This window comes from Mus musculus, chromosome 19, assembly GCF_000001635.26.
Source record: "Mus musculus strain C57BL/6J chromosome 19, GRCm38.p6 C57BL/6J".
Taxonomy (NCBI): domain Eukaryota; kingdom Metazoa; phylum Chordata; class Mammalia; order Rodentia; family Muridae; genus Mus; species Mus musculus.
Window position 1 is genome coordinate 19,243,583 of NC_000085.6, and position 20,807 is coordinate 19,264,389.

At 39.5% G+C, this 20,807-nt stretch overlaps 1 long non-coding RNA gene across 2 annotated transcripts in view; it reads right to left on the reverse strand.

The window, feature by feature from the left end:
• Positions 1-452: 452 nt before the first annotated feature.
• Gm50212 overlaps positions 453-20,807 on the reverse strand; it is a 32,289-nt gene continuing 11,934 nt past the window's right edge. The window contains exons 2-3 of one of the 2 annotated variants that reach the window (XR_003952876.1): positions 2,099-2,193; positions 453-677 (exon numbers count right to left, since the gene is read on the reverse strand). This is a non-coding gene — a long non-coding RNA (predicted gene, 50212). Of the gene's footprint in view, positions 678-2,054; positions 2,194-20,807 lie in introns of both variants that reach the window. The other variant, XR_003952875.1, reaches the window with a different exon arrangement.

A 20,807-nucleotide genomic window follows, 5' to 3' on the forward strand; every position in this document is an offset into this window, starting at 1 on the left:
GATAAACTCAAGGAAACCTGGTGAAAAGGCATTGTGCATCTTGTAAAGATATTCTTCATGCATGAAGTTGAATTAAAGACATCTTGAAGCATTTTGTTTAATAGATCAAAATCCTTACCCATTGTTTATACTTATGGAAATGTCAGAACTCAAATATCATAGGCAAAGGGAAAAAGCAAAGTATATTGTATATTTACTGGTTAGTATAAGTAAATATTATCTATTTAAATAATTCTATAATATATATACGTAACATAGTATGACATTATATTTTATGTACATTTGTATACACACACATCCATATATTATGAAAATTCATAGATTTTTTGAGAGACCATTGTTAGAAAAAACATGATGCCTAATTAACTTTGATAGACAAGCCCAGGATGTGGGCAGAGTTGTAGCTTTGTTCAAATGTTCCAGTTGATAGGAGAGATGACAAGGGATAGCAATTTGTTTACACCAGTTTCTTTAATGTACGCAGAATACGGCACTGGAGAAGGATACGAACAGTCAGATATTGAGACCTGTTGTGCCAGAGCAACGCTCGGCAGGTAGGAGTACTTTCAGCCAATCGTGACAAACTCAGTTTCATCCGAGGTCCTCATGATGGAAGGAGAGAAAGTTGTCCACTGGCTCTGGCTTCCTCATGTGTGTAGTGGTACCTGCAAGTTCCTCTTTTCTCAGTCATGCAAATAAGTAATAATAAAGAAAAATTAATATCTCTAACATATTTATAGTTGAGACGAGAAAAAAAAAAACAGACTTCCTATCACATTTGAGTTTGCTGTGTCTCAGCTCAGGGGAATATAACAAACTACAGGGCCCACCAGTCAAGATCTGGCTTTAGTGATCCTGGGGTCTTTCATGCTTTCTATACTTCAGGAAATACATGTAAAACTGTCTAAGGCAATAGTGATATACACCTTATATCATGGGGAAAAGGGAGAGGAGGAAGCTCTGCCTGAGTGAAGTCCTGAAAAGGATAAGATGCTAAGAATCTACATGGACCATCCTTTCATCTCAGCTCCAAACTTTGTCTCTGTAACTCCTTCCAAGGGTGTTTTGTTCCCACTTCTAAGGAGGGGCATAGTGTCCACACTTCAGTCTTCATTTTTCTTGAGTTTCATGTGTTTAGGAAATTGTATCTTATATCTTGGGTATCCTAGGTTTTGGGCTAATATCCACTTATCAGTGAGTACATATTGTGTGAGTTCCTTTGTGAATGTGTTACCTCACTGAGGATGATGCCCTCCAGGTCCATCCACTTGGCTAGGAATTTCATAAATTCATTGTTTTTAATAGCTGAGTAGTACTCCATTGTGTAGATGTACCACATTTTCTGTATTCATTCCTCTGTTGAGGGGCATCTGGGTTTTTCCAGCTTCTGGCTATTATAAATAAGGCTGCTATGAACATAGTGGAGCATGTGTCCTTCTTTATCCAGGGATCCACCCCATAATCAGCATCCAAACGCTGACACCATTGCATACACTAGCAAGATTTTATCGAAAGGACCCAGATGTAGCTGTCTCTTGTGAGACTATGCCGGGGCCTAGCAAACACAGAAGTGGATGCTCACAATCAGCTAATGGATGGATCACAGGGCTCCCAATGGAGGAGCTAGAGAAAGTAGCCAAGGAGCTAAAGGGATCTGCAACCCTATAGGCAGAACAACATTATGAACTAACCAGTACCCCAGAGCTCTTGACTCTAGCTGCATATGTATCAAAAGATGGCCTAGTCGGCCATCACTGGAAAGAGAGGCCCATTGGACTTGCAAACTTTATATGCCCCAGTACAGGGGAACGCCAGGGCCAAAAAGGGGGAGTGGGTGGGTAGGGAGTGGGGGTGGGTGGGTATGGGGGACTTTTGGTATAGCATTGGAAATGTAAATGAGCTAAATACCTAATAAAAAATGGAAAAAAAGAGATGCTAAGAATCTGGGAAAATGGGCAAAGCATTTTCCCGTATGGGCCAGACTTGAAGTTGTATACAAACATTAGCAACTACAGCTTCCTCCTCCTGGATAATTACAACCTGAGACTCCTTACTTATTGAGATCTTCTCCAGAGACTAGCCAACTCCATCATGTCACCTGTGCTGGTTGTGATAAGCACACTGAAGTTCCAGGATGCAGTGGTAGGAGGTGTCATTCCATCAGAGGCCGCAAAGCAAGTGTCTGTAAGCAAACTGAGGACCAATGCAGGCATGAGCCAAAGTTCACAAGGTAAGTTCCTACATGCATGCATTTGGTTCTGTAGTGTGGCTAACTTTGCAAGATAATCATGAACAAAAATCATGGCAGAGACTTTAGTCAATAGGAATTTTATTGCTGATAGGTTTTTAAGTAAGGAATCTTTGATTGCAGGAAACAAAAGTGCAGGTGAGAGACAGGGGGGATGGATGTAATTTTCTCTGTTTTAGAAGCTGGTGGTTATTTCCACTGCAAAGAAAAAAAAAGAAAGGCAAACCAAAAGCAAACAAGCAATCCCCCAAAAAACCAAAAAAATAAAATAAAATAAAATCCCCAAACATTGACTATATATCAAGAAATTAAAGGGCAGTTCTTGGATAAAATTTAAGAAGTGCTAACTAAAGGCATTTTTAGTAAACTTTGAAGAAATATAACAGAAAAAATATTTTCAATGTGTAATTTACTTCAGAGGTATTAATGTAGTCTATAGTGATAAGGTTTACAAATTGTTCAGTCCCTCAAATTACATGGAAGAACACCACACCAAGAATCCCCAGGGCAGCTCAGCTCCCTGGAGCTTGTCAGCCTCAAACCTATGTCCACATGATGTAGAAGAGGTGTTCATGTCTGATCTGAAATCAAATTGTCAACATATGAATTTTGGAAATTGTTTTCAGAGAAAAGATAACTTTGTCAACTCACTCCTACTTCTGAAGTCAAGTATTTATTTATGAAAGGAAAAGAGCCTGATTATTTACCTAAATTCAAACCTGAAGCCACAGTGACTTGAGCAAAAGCCAGTGCCTTTATTCTGATGTTATTCAGACTTCCCAGCAAGTCTGCTGGACACTTGACAGTAGTAAGAATTTGATTTAACAGCTCTAGGCACTTCACGTGGATAAAAATTAGAAGGGGATGAAAATGGAAAACGTGTCTTTTCAGGAGGTAGGGTTGATCATTTTTCTTTCTGCCCTGAATCGGTAGACTCATGACACAAAATACTCTCTACTCACGCATTGTTTCACGTCACAGGTCAATTCCTGTTTCCAGAGTTTTTATGCCCACGAGTGAGAGAGCAGAGCTGACTCATAAATGGGCAGCACTTTTGCTTGTACTTTCAGTCCTTTCAACAAATGTAAATAGGTGACTCAGCCTCTTTACAAAGCACAATTCCAGAGTTCTGTGCAACCAAATCCTGTCTTTATGTCATCTCTTACCTCAGCACCCTTTGTGGAAGAGTTAGGAGGGGGAGGAGGCCGTTAGCAGGCATCCTGTCAATTGAGGTTGATTGCTCAAAGAGAAATGTAAACAGAGCAAGACAAAAGGTTTGCTTGTATCCATGGAAATCCAGTCTGGGCTTCATGGACTTTCAAGAGGCTACAACAGAGGACCAGTTCACACTGGATGGATAAGGGGTGGGGGTGGCAATGGGAAGCTGTAACAGTGATCAGAGAAATCTAGTAGTTAAGGCAGATTCTAGCCCCTAATAACCAGGAAGCAACATATAAAATCTAGCTGTGAGTCAAATATGACTCAGGGAGTGATACAGGCAGCTCAGTGTCTGAGAAATAAATGGCTCGATCCTAAGATTGGCAATCCTACTGAGTCAACCACAGCACCTACAAAGTCCTGGTATATTCATCATCAGTGTCGTCACCATCATTGTCCCACCCAAATGATTTAATTCCACAAGCCATTTTCACATTAATGATGGTCTTGCGTTCCACAGATGGCAGGTGGATATAGCTACAGTTCATTTTGTAGAGGAGGAAACCAAGGCACATAGCCATGAAATACTTTCTTTAAAATCATCAAGCTAGTTAGTAGCAGATGGAACCCCTTCACCAACACACTTAGGTTTCTAATACAAAAATTTAAGTATGAAATCGGCATCTTAATTTATATCCTATGCAAAAGAAATGAAACGTAGCATAGATAATTTCAGTAGAGACTACCATAGGATTGGGACAATGGAACATTTTCATTCATGGTAGGCTTCTTGTCCTTGACGGAAATCTTTTGTAAGCAAATCTCTTTTTTTTTTTTTTGGAACAATATATTCATTTGTCTCAAATGCATAAAAGAAGACATCAATTGTGGAGGAAGCTTCCAGAACCTACAGTGAAAAAGAAGTATCTTACTGTTCAGATTCATATATATATATATATATATACATATATATATATATATATATATATACATACATATGTATATATACATATATATACATATATATATATTGTGTAGGACAGCTTTGAATGAGGAACTTAAGACTCTTATCAGTCTTCTACCTAGATGAGAAATTCAGCAAGGAACTGGATCATTTAACTCAGCTTGGTCATATGTATGATTAAGCACTTTGGTTTGATCACTAAGGGCACACGCACTTGTACAATAACTAAAAATTAAATTCAACATACTCACTCTAGAGTACTAATTTGAATCATTTTATCAACTAAGAATATCACCTGCTTCATCACATAAACCAAGTTTTGGCCTGGGTAACTTCAAATTCAAATTCTAGTGCTGAACTTAACCAAGAGCTAAAAGCCCAAATCTATTACCATTTCTACAAATCTGACTTCATTTTATTTATCTCTAACAGGTGAAGAAGAGGGTATAGGGGAATTCATAGAGAAGATATTTGCTGAGAAGTAATCCACCATTTACTTCTTATTGTATTTTCCAGTGATAACCCAAAGAATACTTTAATTCATTTCATCAGACCCCAGGCTAGTAAATAACATGCTGGTGTTCTGAGTGCAGCTACTGTTGCTTTCTGCTCTAGACAATGTAGAATAAATGTTGCCAGGATCTCTGAAACAGACTTGCATCTCATAGGTCTGACATGTTACTTCATCTTTGTTCTATCCTTTGAACTGGATTTTTTGAAGGAAAGGCAGGGAAGAAATGGAAGTATGTGTTTCTACCCCACCAAACATGCAAGATATGCAAATATGCTCAATGAGACTATCCTGTTTTTCCTCACATCATTGTAGTTGTTTGCAATTTCTCAGGCTGTCCTGACATTTGTGTCATATGGAAAAGTGAAGGAGCAGAGGGAGACATCGATTTCCTGAAGAGGTCAGAGAGCATACCAGGGGACAGAGACTAGTCAGCAATCAAGCATGCTGCACACACTTTCATTAAGGCTCATGCCTTTCCAAACTGCAATCTTAATTTCTGCTCCTCACTGTTTATGTTGAAGAGGCTCCATTAAGGTTTATTTTAGTTCCCTTCTGTAAAGGACGAAAACATGACATTTTCAGATTAGTCCTGACCCAACATTTTAGGTTATTTTATGCCATCAAATTCTTATTCTAAGGTTCATCTTCTTTTACATGAAAGGAAAAAAAGCTCTTTCTGATGATTAAATAATAAAGAAGGCTGATTGTTTACAGACTCAAGTAACAAGACCCGACTGTGTGCTGTGATCCAATCTCTCTTTTAAATCTAGAAATTTGCATCCTACTTAATGGTGGCATCTGTTGAGAGGAGAAAATTTCCATAGCATGTCTCTATAACAGCCCCAAATCTTGTGGGAAAAAGGCCAGGAGAAAATTTTAAATGAATGCAAACCTCTTGGAAAAATACACTTAGAATCTTCCACTTGATGGGAACTTTGTTTGCAGACAGCAAACAGCCCAACTAGAAAACTCCAACAGCTGTTGCCTTTGGGAAGAATGTACCATTTAAGCATGAGCTAGTCACATCAGAATGACTGCAGGCTGTTGGAGCAGCAAATGCCTTCCTGCACAAGACAGTTATTACAGAGACCCCATGCCAAAATAATATTCCATTTTGTTATTTTTAATGATATTTTCTAAGACAAGGTATGAGGACTACGTGGAGCAGAGCTTAGCACCTTGTCAGCCATGTGCCATGAAGGTGATCAACTCGGTTGGCATTGTTCTGAGCAGGAATGTTCTGGATACCTTTAATTTTTACCTTATGTCTGTCAATTTGAGCATATCATTTATCTCTCTTTGGCAACTTTATTTTGGTGGGAGGATGGTAGATACCAGTGGACTGATCAAAAAGACTCTGAATAGAGTAAGGATGTTGGGTTGGGTAATGACCCATTAATCCTCCATAGGTTCAAGGTCACCTTTCTCAGGGGAGTGACATGATAGACTGTGACTGGTATGTCATAGCACTGGGAATTTTATGGCTAGTCTCCTTGTGAGGGCACACTTCTGTTGATTTTCTGTCTATCAGGATTCAGGGCAATGTAACAATGTTCAGATAACCACCCTGGGAGCTCTTTCTTTATGCTCTGCATGTTTATTGATATTGTCATTGCTCAGACCTTGTTAGGTAGCTATTTCTGTAAAAGACAATTTTGTAGCAGAGTTCCTGATATTCTGGCTCTCATAATCTTTCTGTATCATCTTTTGTGATGTTGTCTGAGACAGAGATACAGGAGATGTACTATATAGATGTGTCTATTGGGACTGGTCTTCCCACAATCCATTGGTATCTACATTGAATATAGTTGTTTTCTGTGATGGTCTCTATTTGCTATAAAAGGAAGCTTCTTCAATGAAGGTGACAGCTATACTTATCTGTTGGTCTAAAGATAAAGAGTTTAAATGTAGTTAGGAATTACGTTGTCTGGCAAAGTAGTGGTAGTAGATTCTTTTCAAAGATCTAACTAGCTCCATAAAATTGGCCCAGTTTCTAGTATATTTTTCTTCCTATTGAGTTGGTCTTATGTCCAATTAGATAGTTGTAGGTTACCAACAATATCTGAGTGCCTCTTATTCCAGTTTTCTGGAATTCTTACCATGGTGGTCATTGCTGTAGTTCAAGGCTGTTGTAGAATCACCAATCAATCACTTTTCTTCCTTGACAGTTTAGTATCTCTTGATACCATGGAAACTAGACTCTAGGAAATAGCTTTTTAGGTCAGATCCAAACTGAATAATTTGAACCCTGTATCCTACGTATGCTGTGTTCTCAACCTATGAGGGGCAAAAAGGAGCAGCAACCAGAGTCTATAATGGTTTAGGGGCCACTTGGGCTTTTCTTATAAACATTTCTAAAGGTAATTTTTCACGCATGACACTGGGGCATTTATTACTCTATATTGTGCATATTTTGATGGGATTCCATTGAATCTATAAATTGCTTTTGGTAGTATGGTTATGTTCAAAATATTAATTTTATATTCCATGAACTTGGGGTGCCTTTCCATTTTTTAATGCCTTCCTACTCAATTTCTTTTTTCATAGATTGATTTTTTTTCCTTGTAGGTGTCTTTAACCTCCTTGGTTAGGTTTATTCCAAAATATTTTATTTTATTTGATGCTACAGTAACTGGGACCATGTCTATAATCTGTTTTTGTAGTTAGTGACATATAGAAAGGCTATTGATATTTGCAAGGGTATTTTGTATCTTGCTACTTTTACTGAGTTTGTTGATTGCTTCTAGAAGTTTTCTGGTAGAATTTTTGGGATATTTTATGTAAAACATGTCATCGGAAATTGACATATTTGACTTCTTCTTGTCCTATTTATATCTCTCGCTTTATTTCTCCAGCTGGAGTTTCAAGCACTATCTTGAAAGGAAGTGGAGAAAGTGGTAAGCTCTATCTTGTTCCCAATTTTACTGGGATTGCTTTGAGTTTTTCTTTATTTAGAATAATACAGGCTTTAAGCTCGTCATATATAACCTTTATTATGTTAATGTATGCTCCTTTCACTCCAGCTCTTTCTAGTACTTTTATCCTGAAAGCTTGTTGGATATTGTCAAATTATTGTGTGTGTGTATCTAATGAGGTGATCAGTTGATTTTTGTAGTTAAGTAAATTTATAAGATTTTTTGTATTTATTTACTTATGTATGCCATACAATATGGAGTGTAAAAGAATCCTGCTGTGGATATGTGTTGTTGACATGGGCATATCATGTCAAAAACTCCATCCTCAGACTCCCAGGAAAATGGGAAAGCCTATAATTCTGGTCCATCTTTTTATGATAGGGTGTGCACAAAATTTCCACCATAACTTCCCCCACCCCCCCACTGGATGTTAATGGTTTGAACGCTGCTCTCCTACAAAGACTGCTCCTACTGAAATTATCTAAAGAATTGTTTTGATCCTGGTATGCTGTTTAGCTGTATGTAAAAACCCCATCTTCCAGTCAATTATGTCATTAACATATTGAGCTTAAGGGAGGTTGCAGTTTGTGACACAAGCTTTCCTATCTGTGTATATGTGACTTTTTCATCCCTTCAATGCCCCACTCAGATTCTAGTTCCTGCTGCTGTACAAAGGGCATAGCCAACCAACCCTACATTTCTGAGAAAAAGCAACCTTAATCTTGGCGAATGATTTTCTTGATATGCCTGTATATAATTTTGCTATACATTTGAGAACATATTATTAAGGTTTATATATATATATATATATATATGTATGTCAGGGATACTGGTTTGTACTCAGGTTTTTGTTCCTGTTTCCTTATTGGTTTGGGTTGTAGAGTAATAGTTTCATAAAGTGTGTTTGGAAGGAACTTTCTATTCCCTTTTTAAAACTAATAATTTGAATAGTTTGGGTTGTGGTTGTAACTTAAAGGTCTGTAAGATTTCTGCTGTGAATCAAGCTGGAACCGGATACTTTAGTTGGAAGCCTTTTTATTACATTCTCAATCTCCTCATTTATTATGTGTCTATTTATATTGCTGATCATTCTTAGCCATCAGAGAAATACAAATCAACATGGGTTTGATATTCCACTTTACACCCATCAGGACATAGAACAAAAAAAAAAACTCAAGAGAGAGCACATGATGATGAGGATGTGGAACAAGGGGACCACACTCCTCCATTGCTGATGGGAGTCCAAATTTGTACAACCACTTTGGCTATCAATTTGGAGGCTTCTCAAAATATTAGGGAGAGTTCTACCTCAAGATTCAGCTATGCTACTTCTGGGAATGTTACCAAAAGATGTCCTACTATACCATGGAGACACTTGCTCAACTATGTTAAGAACAGCTTTATTTATAATAGAAACTAGAAACAACCTAGATGTCCCTCAGCTGTAGAATGAATAAAGAAAAGGTGGTACCTCTGGAAATCAGTCTGGCGGTTCCTCAGAAAATTGGACATACTATTACTGGAAGATCCAGCAATACCTCTCCTGGGAATATACCCAGAAGATGCTCCAACTTGTAATAAGGACACATGTTCCAATATGTTCATAGCAGCCTTATTTATAATAGCCAGAAGCTGGAAAGAACCCAGATGTCCCTCAACAGAGGAATGGATACAGAAAATGTGGTACATTTACACAATGGAGTACTTCTCAGCTATTAAAAAGAATGAATTTATAAAATTCTTAAGCAAATGGATGGATCTGGAGGGTATCATCCTGGGTGAGGTAACCCAATCACAAAAGAACTCACATGATATGCATTCACTGATAAGTGGATATTAGCCCAGAAATGTAGAATACCCAAGATACAATTTGCAAAACACATGAAATTCAAGAAGAAGGAATACCAAAGTGTGGATACTTCATCCCTCCTTAGAATGGGGAACAAAATACCCATGCAAGGAGTTACAGAGACAAAGTTTGGAGATGAGATGGAAGGAAGAACCATGCAGAGGCTGCCCCATTTGGAGATCCATACCATAATCAACCACCAAATGCAGACACTATTGCATATGCCAGCAATATTTTGCTGACAGGACCCTGATATAGCTGACTCTAGTGAGGCTATGCCAGTGCCTGGCAAATACAGAAGTGGAGGCTCAGAGTCATCTATTGGATGGAACACATGACCCCCAATGGAGGAGCTAGAGAAAGTACCCAAGGAGCTGAAGGGGTCTGTACTCCTCTAGGAGGGACAGCAATATGAACTAACCAGTACCCTCTGAGCTTGTGTCTCTAGCTGCATATGTAGCAGAAGATGGCCTAGTTGGCCATCATTGGGAGGAGAGGCCCTTGGTCTTGCAAAGATTATATGCCCCAATACAGGGGAATACCAGGGCCAAGAAGTGGGAGTGGGAGGGTTGGAGAGCAGGGTGGGATGAGGGTATAAGGGACTTTTGGGATAGCATTTGAATTGTAAATGAAGAAATATCTAATAAAAAATGAAAAATAAAAAGAAAAGAAAAGGTGGTACATCTACACAATGGAATACTAGTTGGCTACTAAAAACAAAGACACCATGATATTTGTAAGCAAATGCGTAGAACTAGAAAAGATCATCCTGAGTGAGGTAACAGACTAGGAAAGACAGGAAAGGTAGGTACTCCCTTATAATGGAACATTAGTCATAAAGTGCAGTATAACCACGCTACAATCCACAGACTCCCAAAACCCAAGTAATAAGAAGGGCACAACTGAGAATGTGTGAATCTCACTCAGAATGAGAAAAAAAATTCATCAGAGGTGGATGGAAAGGGTAGGAGATGGGGCAAGAAACAGCAATCATGTATTGGGGGAGTGGGGACAGGAAAGGGCTGGGATTGGAAATGGAAATCACTGGGGAACATCTCTGGGAATGGTTGGAGATCTGGGAAGAGGGAGGCCACAGGGAGTCTATGGGGGTGACCCTAGCTGAGATGCCTTCCAGCTGGGGCATATAGAGACTGAAGTGGTCATCTTCTATAGCTAGGCGGGAATTCCAGTAGAAGTAGGGGGACATCAACCCACCAAAAAAATCTTCAACCCAAGCTTTGCCCTGCCTTTAAGATGCACAGGGATAAAGATAGGGCAGAGACTGAGGGAATGGCTAACCAGTGACTGGCCAAACATGTGACCCATCCCATGTGAGAGAGCCAACCCCTGAAACTATTAATGATACTCTGCAGTGGTTGCAGACAGGAACCTAGCCTAATTGTCTCCTGCATCAGATGGTAGCAGATGCAAAGACCCATAGATGAACATCAGGCTGAGCTCAGGGAGTCTTGTAGATAGAATTGAGCAAGCCAGACAGGACAACGACACTGCAAGAAGACCTGCAGAGTCATCTAACCTGAGCCCATGGGGCTCATAGAGACTAAAACATCAACCAAATAGCATGCAGAAGCTGGAACTAGCCTCCCCCATATACTTTTAGCAAATGTGCAGCTTAGTCTTCATGTGGTTGTAGTCTAGCAGCTGGAGCAGGAGCTGTTTCTGACTCTGTTGCCTGCTACTGGATCACTGTCCACTATCTGAACTGTCTGATTGGGCCTCAGAGTGAGAGGTAGTCCCCTGCTGGGATGAGATATCTCAGGATGGGGTGGTATCCAAGGGGGCTTCCCCAGTAATGGGGGGGATTTTGTAAGGGCAGGACTGGGAAGAAAGGAGGGAGGGGTCTATGACTGTAATGTAAAGGGAATAAAAATAAATGAATTAAAGAAAAAAGTATTCCCTTATAATATTCAGTATTTCTCAGCTCCAAACTTTGTCTCTGTAACTCCTTCCAAGGGTGTTTTGTTCCCACTTCTAAGGAGGGGCATAGTGTTCACACTTCAGTCTTCATTTTTCTTGAGTTTCATGTGTTTAGGAAATTGTATCTTATATCTTGGGTATCTTAGGTTTTGGGCTAATATCCACTTATCAGTGAGTACATATCATGTGAGTTCCTTTGTGAATGTGTTACCTCACTGAGGATGATGCCCTCCAGGTCCATCCATTTGGCTAGGAATTTCATAAATTCATTCTTTTTAATAGCTGAGTAGTACTCCATTGTGTAGATGTACCACATTTTCTGTATCCATTCCTCTGTTGAGGGGCATCTGGGTTCCTTCCAGCTTCTGGCTATTATAAATAAGGCTGCTATGAACATAGTGGAGCATGTGTCCTTCTTACCAGTTGGGGCATCTTCTGGATATATGCCCAGGAGAGGTATTGCTGGAGCTGAGATAAAAGGATGGACCATGTAGACACTACCATATCCGGGGATCCATCCCATAATCAGCTTCCAAATGCTGACACCATTGCATACACTAGCAAGATTATGCTGAAAGGACCCTGATATAGCTGTCTCTTGTCAGAGTATGCCTGGGCCTAGCAAATATAGAAGTGGATGCTCACAGTCGGCTATTGGATAGATCACATGGCCCCCAATGAAGGAGCTTGAGAAAGTACCAAAGAAGCTAAAGGGATCTGCAACCCTATAGGTGGAACAACATTATGAACTAACCAGTACCCCGGAGCTCTTGACTCTAGCTGCATATGCATCAAAAGATGGCCTAGTCGGCCATCACTGGAAAGAGAGGCCCATTGGACACGCAAACTTTATATGCCCCAGTACAGGGGAACGCCAGGGCCATAAAAGGGGAGTGGGTGGGTAGGGGAGAGGGGGTGGGTGGCTATGGGGGACTTTTGGTATAGCATTGCAAATGTAAACGAGCGAAATACCTAATAAAAAATGGAAAAAAAAATAAATAAAAAAAAATAAAAAAATAAAAAAAAAAGAAAAAAAAATATTCAGTATTTCTTTGGTGTCTTTTGTAATTTTTCCCTGTTCCTTTATAATTATGTAAATTTTTAATATAATATATTTTTTTATTACGTATTTTCCTCAATTACATTTCCAATGCTATCCCAAAAGTCCCCCATACCCGCCCTGCCACTCCCCTACCCACCCATTCCCACTTTTTGGCCCTGGCGTTCCCCTGTACTGGGGCATATAAAGTTTGCATGTCCAATGGGCATCTCTTTCCAGTGATGGCTTACTAGGCCATCTTTAGATACATATGCAGCTAGAGTCAAGAGCTCCGGGGTACTGGTTAGTTCATAATGTTGTTGCACCTACAGGGTTGCAGATCTCTTTAGCTCCTTGGTTACTTTCTCTAGCTCCTCCATTGGGGGCCCTGTGATCCATCCAATAGCTGACTGTGAGCATCCACGTATGTGTTTGCTAGGCCCCGGCCTAGTCTCACAAGAGACAGCTATATCAGGGTTCTTTCAGCAAACGCTTGCTAGTGTATGCAATGGTGTCATCGTTTGGAGGCTAATTATGGGATGGATCCCTGGATATGGCAGTCTCTAGATGGTCCATCCTTTTATCTCAGCTCCAAAATTTGTCTCTGTAACTCCTTCCATGGGTGATTGTTTCCAATTCTAAGAAGGGGCAAAGTGTCCACACTTTGGTCTTCGTTCTTCTGTTTCATGTGTTTTACAAATATAATTATGTAAATTTTGTCCTCTCTTTTGTCCTTTTGGTTAGTTGTCCAAGGGTCTGTGGATATTGTTTATCTTCTAAGAACCAGCTGTTAGAGTCATTGATGCTCTGTATTGTTTTCTTTCTGTTTCCCTGGTTTATGTTCTGATTGTTATTATTTCTAGCCATCTGCTAGGGTTGGTTTTCTTCCCATGATTTTTTTCAAGTTCTTTAGTTCTACCATTAAGTACTTTATTTGTGTGCTCTTTGATTTTTTTTTCTTCTTAATGTAGACACTTAGGGCTATAAACTTCCTGTTCTGATCTGCTTTTAATTTCCCCTAGAAGTTTTCTTGTGTTTTAATTTTCATTACTTTTTGGATTAGCTTGAGTTGCTTCTTAAATTCTTTTTTGCTCATTTCATTATTCAGTTAAGAGTTGTTTAATCTCTATATGTTTATACACTTAGGAGATTTTTTTGGTCAATTTTACATTTTATTGCATAATGACCAGATTGCATACATGGGATTATTTCACTTTTGAATTTTTTTTCTCTTTTCAAAATTGAAAATAGATTCTTCATTGACATAATACATCCAGACTAGAGAATTTCCTCTCTCTCCACTCCTTACAGTTCCTTCACCACTACCACTTCCTCTCTCCCTCATATTCACCACCCCCTTTGTTTCCCTTTAGAAGCAGTAGGCTTTTAAGAGAGAACAACCAATCAGGACAACCCAAGCTATAGTAAGACAAAGCAATAGCCTTTATATTGAAGTTGAAAAGGCAGCCTAATAGAAGGAAAAGAGTCTCAAGAGCAGGCAAGAGATTCAGAGACAGACCTGCTCTAACAGTTAGGAGTTCCACAAAAATAGCAAGCTAATAGTTAAAACATATATGCCCAGAACCAGGTGCCAACCCACGCAGGTCTCATGATTGTTACTTTAATCTCTTTGAGCCTATTTGAGCCCACCTTAGTTGACTCAGTGGACAATGTTCTCTCACTGTCCTCCATTATATCCGATTTGTACAATGCTTCCTCCTCCTCTTCTCTGGGATCTCCAAGATTTCCTTGATCTCCATGGGGAGGGACCCAATGGAGACCTCCAATTTAGACTCTCTCCACATAATGTCTGGCTATGGGTCTTGATATCCACTCCCATGTGCTTCCAGAGGAAGCCTCTCTGAAGATGACTGAACAAGGCACTTATCTATGATTACAGCAGAGTATCACTAGGAATCATTTCATTGATTTTTTTTTTTTATTTTGCCAGTTTTGTTTGGTTCTGGGTCTCTGGGTTCCTAGCCATCTAGGCAGGGTAGGGCATGGGCTCCCTCTTATGGTGTGGGCCTCATGTTAAGCATTGTTTGGCCACTCCCAGAAGTTCTGCACCACCATTCCCTTAGCACATCTTTTAGGAAGGAGAAATTGTAGATCCACGTTTTTTTGTGTCTGGGTTGGTGTCCAAGTTTCTCTTTCTGTAGCCTTTATGGCACCTTCTAACACCAGAGAGACTAGAACATAGGGGTGCAGACTCCATGTAGTCACAGCTTACCCTCTCTATGTCCAATGTGCTGTGTTGATGTTGTCCTCAACAATGAGGCCATTCTCATTTTTCAGAGAGTGACCTCCTCACCTACCATCAGCCTCGGTTGGTTAGGACCTCCATGGGATCCCCTTGGACAAAAGCTCAACCAAATGTAACCTACCTCACCATTGGAATCCTTGCCTGGGTGCAAAAGATGGCCAGGTCAGACTCCATATTGCCAGGAGTTCCCAGTAGGGTCACACTTATAGATTTCAGGAAGTTCTTACTGTACTAGGTTTCTACACTGACCCCTCCAATCTGCACCCTCCCCCATTTCCAGCTATCTCTCCCAGCACTGCATCCACTTCCTTTATCCCTTCCCCCAACCTGCTTACCCCAGCTCTTGTCTCCAGCTGCACTCAGTCTACCCACAAAAATCTATGTTATTTATTCTTCCCAGGGAGGTCAGTGGTCCCCTCTAGAGCTCTTCTTTTTACCTAATCTCTTTGGGTAGGCAGATTGTACTTTATCATTTATATAACAACTGATATCCACATATAAATGACTATATACCATGGTTCATTTTGAAAGTCTGGGATACCTCACTCAGGATTTTTTTTTCTAGTTGCATCTATTTATCTGCAAATTTTATGATTTTTTTTTTCGTGGCTGAGTAATGTTTTATTCTGTAAATATACCATATTTATTTTAGCTGTTCCTCAGTTTAGGGACATCTATTTTGTTCCAAGTTTCTGGTGATTGTGAATGAAGCTTCTATGAACATAGTGTCCTTGTGGTAGGATGGAACATCCTTGGGTATCTGTCCAAGGGTAGTATAGATGGATTGTCAGGTACATAAATTCACAATTTTCTGGGAAACTGCAATATTCATATCCTAGTGGTTGTACAAGTTTGCACACCCACTAGCAATGGAAAAGTGTTCCTCTTGCCCCACATCCTCACCAGCATGAGCTGTCACTCTTGTTATTGATGTTAGCCATTCTGACAGGTGTATGATGGAATCTCAAATTATATTTGATTTGGATTTCCCTGACGGCTAAGAATGTTGAAGATTTCTTTAAATGTTTCTGAGACATGCAAGGTTCCTCTATTGAGAATTCTCTGCTTATATATGTATACCATGTTTAATTTGATTATATTAGATTATTTGTTTTTTTTTGATAACCATTTTTGAGTTATTTATATATTTTGGATATTAGACCTCTATCAGATTTAGAGGCCATGAAAATCTTTTCCTAGTCTGTAGGCTGCCACTTGTTTGATTGATAATGTCCTTTGTTATGCAAAAAAAATTAGTTTTGTGAGGTCCAATTTAGTAACTATTGCTCTTATTGCCTACATTATCTGTGCTCTATTTAGAAAGTTGTCTCCTGTGCTAGTGTGTTCAAGGCTATTCCACACTTTCTTTTCAATTAGGTTCACTCTTTCTGGTTTTATGTTGAGGAATTTGATTTACTGGGACTTGAGTTTTGTTGGCGATAAATGTGAATATATTGGCATTATTCTACATGCAGACATTCAGTTTGAGAAATACCATTTGTTGAAGATGCTTTCTTTTTGTTTTCTGTGTATTTCCGATTTGTCAAAAATCAAGTGTACATTGGTGTGTGAATTTATGCTTACGTCTTCAGTTTGATTCCATTTATCAAAGTATCTATTTCTATACCAATATAATGCAGTTTTTATTACTAAAGCTCTGTAATAGTTTGAAATCAGGGATGGTCAGACTTCCAGCAGTTCTTTTATTGTTCAGTATTGTTTTAGCTATCCTGGGAGTTTTGTTTTTGTGTATGAAGTTGAGGGTGGTATTTTAAAGGTATGTAAACAATTGTGTTGATATTTTGAAGGGAATTTTGTTGAATCTGTAGTTCACTTTTGGTAGTGTGGCCATTTTTACTATGTTAATCCTATCATCCTATCAATTAATGAGTTTGGGAGATCTTTCCATATTCCAATAGCTTCTTCAATTTCTTTCTTCAAAGACTTGAATTTTAATCATACAAATCTTTTACATGCTTGGTCAGAGTTGCCCCAAGATATTTTATATTATTTGAGGCTATTGTGAATGGTGTTTTCCCCTGAAATCTTAGTTTCTCCATTTTTCATTTATATATAGTAGGGGTATTGAACTTTTTCTCCTCTCTGTCTCTGTCTCTGTCTCTGTCTCTGTCTCTGTCTCTCTGTCTCTCTGTCTCTCTGTCTCTCTCTTTCTTTCTTTCTTTCTTTCTTTCTCTCTCTCTCTCTCTCTCTCTCTCTCTCTCTCTCTCTCTCTTTCTTTCTTTCTTTCTTTCTTCTGTCCTCCTTCCTTCCTTCCTTCCTTCCTTCCTTCCTTCCCTCCCTCCCTCCTTGATTTCTTGCTTTCTTTCCTTCTTTATTTCTTTTTCTTTTCTTTCTTTCTTTTTTGAGTTAATCTTGTATCCAGGTACTTTGCTGAGAGTATTTATCAGATGTAGGAGTTCCCTAGTGGAATTTTTGGTTCACTTATGTCTATTATATTATCATTTGCAATTAACTATACTTTAACTTCTTCTCTTCTAATTTTTATCTTCTTGATCTCCTTCAGTTGTCTTTTTGTTCTAGCTGAAACTTCCAAGTTCTAAGTAGAATAGATATATAGAGATATAGAGAGAGTGGACAACTTTGTCTTGTTCCTGATTTTAGTGCAATTGCTTTGAAGTTCTCTTCATTTAATTTAATATTGGCTATAAGCTTGGCATGGATTGCTCTTATTATGTTTATATTCGTCTCTGTGTTCCTAATCTCTCCAAAACTTTTATCATAACAGGGTATTGGATTTTGTCAAATCTTTTAAGCATTAAATGAGATGTCATGTGCTTCCTCACTTCTATTTATTTACTGGTTTTCATGTATTGAAATATTCCTTCATCTATGAGATGTAGCCTACATGATTTTTTCTATGAATTCATGGATTTAGTTTGGAATCATTTTATTAAGTATTTTTACATTATGCCCATATGGGAACTTGGTCTGTAATTCTCTTTATTTGTTGAATTTTATATTGCTTGCATATCAGGATTAACTGATATGCATATCAGTTATATGCATAAAACGAATTGGGAAATGTTCCTTTGTTTTTATTTTGTGAAATAATTTGAGGAGTATTGGCAGTAACTCTTTTTTGAAAGTCTGGTAGAGGCTGGGGCAGACTCCTAGCTGGTCTGCTTCTGTGAAGACACCATATCCTGACCCATCCTAGAGAATCCACTGTACTCAGAGAAGTTGACACTATACCCTGAGCCATTCCAGAAGATCCTCTCCAGTAAGAGCAGTTGGGCAACTGACACCACAGTCTGAGGCAGGCCAGGAGATCTGCTGCACACAGGGCAACTGAGCAACTGATCACCAGCTTGTCTGTTTCCCTGAAGACACCACAGCTTGAAGGCATCCCAGGAGCTCTTCTGTACACAGGGCAGACACCACAATCTAAAGACCTCTCAGGGGCTTTGTGGCATGCTGGGCAACTGACTGGAGAGCCTGAAAGCCTGCTGGGAGTTCTCTTGCACAAGAAAACATAAACCACAGTTTATAGGGCCCCTGGAGAATATCTTCACACAGGACAACAGCTTAATGGCTCTTCTTAAGACCCAACAGTTTGAAAGCCTCCCAGGAGATCTACTGCAGCCAGAATAACAGATCAGTAGCTTCTCTGCCCTTCTTAAGAGACCCCAGTTGGAAGGCTCCACAGGTGGTCTGATACAGCCAGGGTCTACAGGGCTATCAGGAGACCCGAAGCAACCCAAGGAAAAAAGAGTCATGCTCCAGACACAGTCTCCTAGACCAGAGTCATCTAAAACCCACATGAGGGACAAGCTCCAGTTAAGAGAGAGCAAGACCAACTAACACCAGAGATAACCATATGGTGAGAGGCAAGTGCAAGACGATAAGCAACAGAAGCCAATATATATGGGCATCATCCGAATCCAGTTCTCCCACTACAGCAAGCCCCAAATACACCAACAAACCTGAAAATCAGGAAGCTGACCTAAAATCCTATCTCATGATGATAATAAAGTCCAATACCAGTTCATGTTCTCCTCCCCCCAACTCCCTCCCACCCTGTCTGCTTTCCCTCCCAGGTCCCTCCCTCCCTCCCCACTTGTGATTACTTTTTTCTCTCTCCCAAGTGGGACTGAGGCGTCCTCACTTGGACACTTCAGTTTATTGAGCTTTTTGAGTTCTGTGGACTGTATCTTATGTATTCTGTATTTATTATTATTATTTTGGATAATTTCCATTTATTAGTGAGTACATACCATTCATGTCCTTTTGGGTCTTAGTTACCTCACTCAGGATGATATTTTCTAGTTCCATCTATTTGCCTGCAAAACTCAGGATGTCCTTGTTCTTAATAGCTGGATAGTATTCCATTGTGTAAATGAACCACATTTTCTGTATCCATTCTTTATGGAACATCTAGGTTGTTTCCAGATTCTGGCTATCAAAAATAAGACCTCTATGAACAAAGTGTAACATGTGTCCCTGTGGCATAGTGGGGCATCTTTTGGGTATATTCCCAAGAGTGATATGGCTGGGTCTTCAGGTAGAGATGAAATGTTCAACAGTAGGGAGAGGGAACTTATTGCACCTACCTCCAACAGAAAGACAGGACATCAAGTGAGGGATGGGGTTGCCATGCCACAGTCACACCTCTGACCCATAATTGTTCCTATCTGAAAGAATTACAGGGATGGAAATGGAGAGGGGCCTGAGGAAAAGAATGTCCAGAACCTGGCCCAAAGTGGGATCCAGCTCAAGTGGAGGTCCCAAGGCCTAACACTATTACTGAGGCTATGGAATGCTCACAAAAAGGGATCTATCACGATTGCCCTCCAAAAGACCAAATAAGCAATTGAAAGAGTCAGATGCAGATGTATGCACCCAACCAATGGACAGAAGCAGCTGACCCCTGTTGTTGAATTAGGGAAGGCTGAGAGAAGCTGAGGAGAAGGGCGATCCTGTAGGAGCCTGTAGTCTCAGTTAATCAGGACCCCGGAGAACTCTCAGACACTGGACCATCAAACAGACAGCATGTGTCAGCTGATATCAGGCCCAACAACACACATACAGTAGAGGACTTCCAGGTCTGTGTATTTTCAGAGATGATGCACTTAACCATCAGGAGATTGGAGGCCTCAGGGAGTTTAAAGTATCACCAATAGAATACAAGAGATGGAAGAGAGAACCTCAGGTATAGAAGGTACCACAGAAGGGATTGAGACAACTGTCAAAGAAAATTCAAAATGTAAAGAACTCCTAACCCAAAGCATGCAGGAAATTCAGGACACAATGAGAAGACCAAATATAAGAATACTCGGGATAGAGGAGAACAAAGATTTCCAGATCAAAGGACCTGAAAATGTCTTCAACAAAATCATACAAGAAAAATTCCCCAGCATAAAGAGAGAGAGATGGCCATAAAGGTACAAGAAGCCTATAGAACACCAAATAAGTGGGACCAGAAAAGAAAATCCTCTTGCTACATAAGAATCAAAACACTAACTGCACAGAACAAAGAAAGAATATTAAAATCTGCAAGGGAAAATGATCTAGAAACATACAAAGATAGACCTACCAGAATTACACCAGACTTCTCAATAGAGACTATGAAAGCCAGAAGAACCTAGTCAGATGTCATGCAGACTCTTAAGAGAACACAAATGCCAGCCTAGCTACTATACCTAAAAGATAAAATGTCATCTTGGTGGATATTTTCTTTGATGACTATGCAGTGTCTTTTCCTAACTCTTTTGATTAATTTTGATTTGAAATCTATTTTACAAGCTAGATATGAAAGTGGCTACACTAGCTTGTTACTTAGGTTCATTGCTTGAAATCTTTTTCCAGTGCCTTACCTCGAGGAAGTGTCTGTCTGTGATGTTGAGGTTTGTTTCTTGTATGAAGCAGAATGATTGGTCCTGTTTTTGCATCCATTCT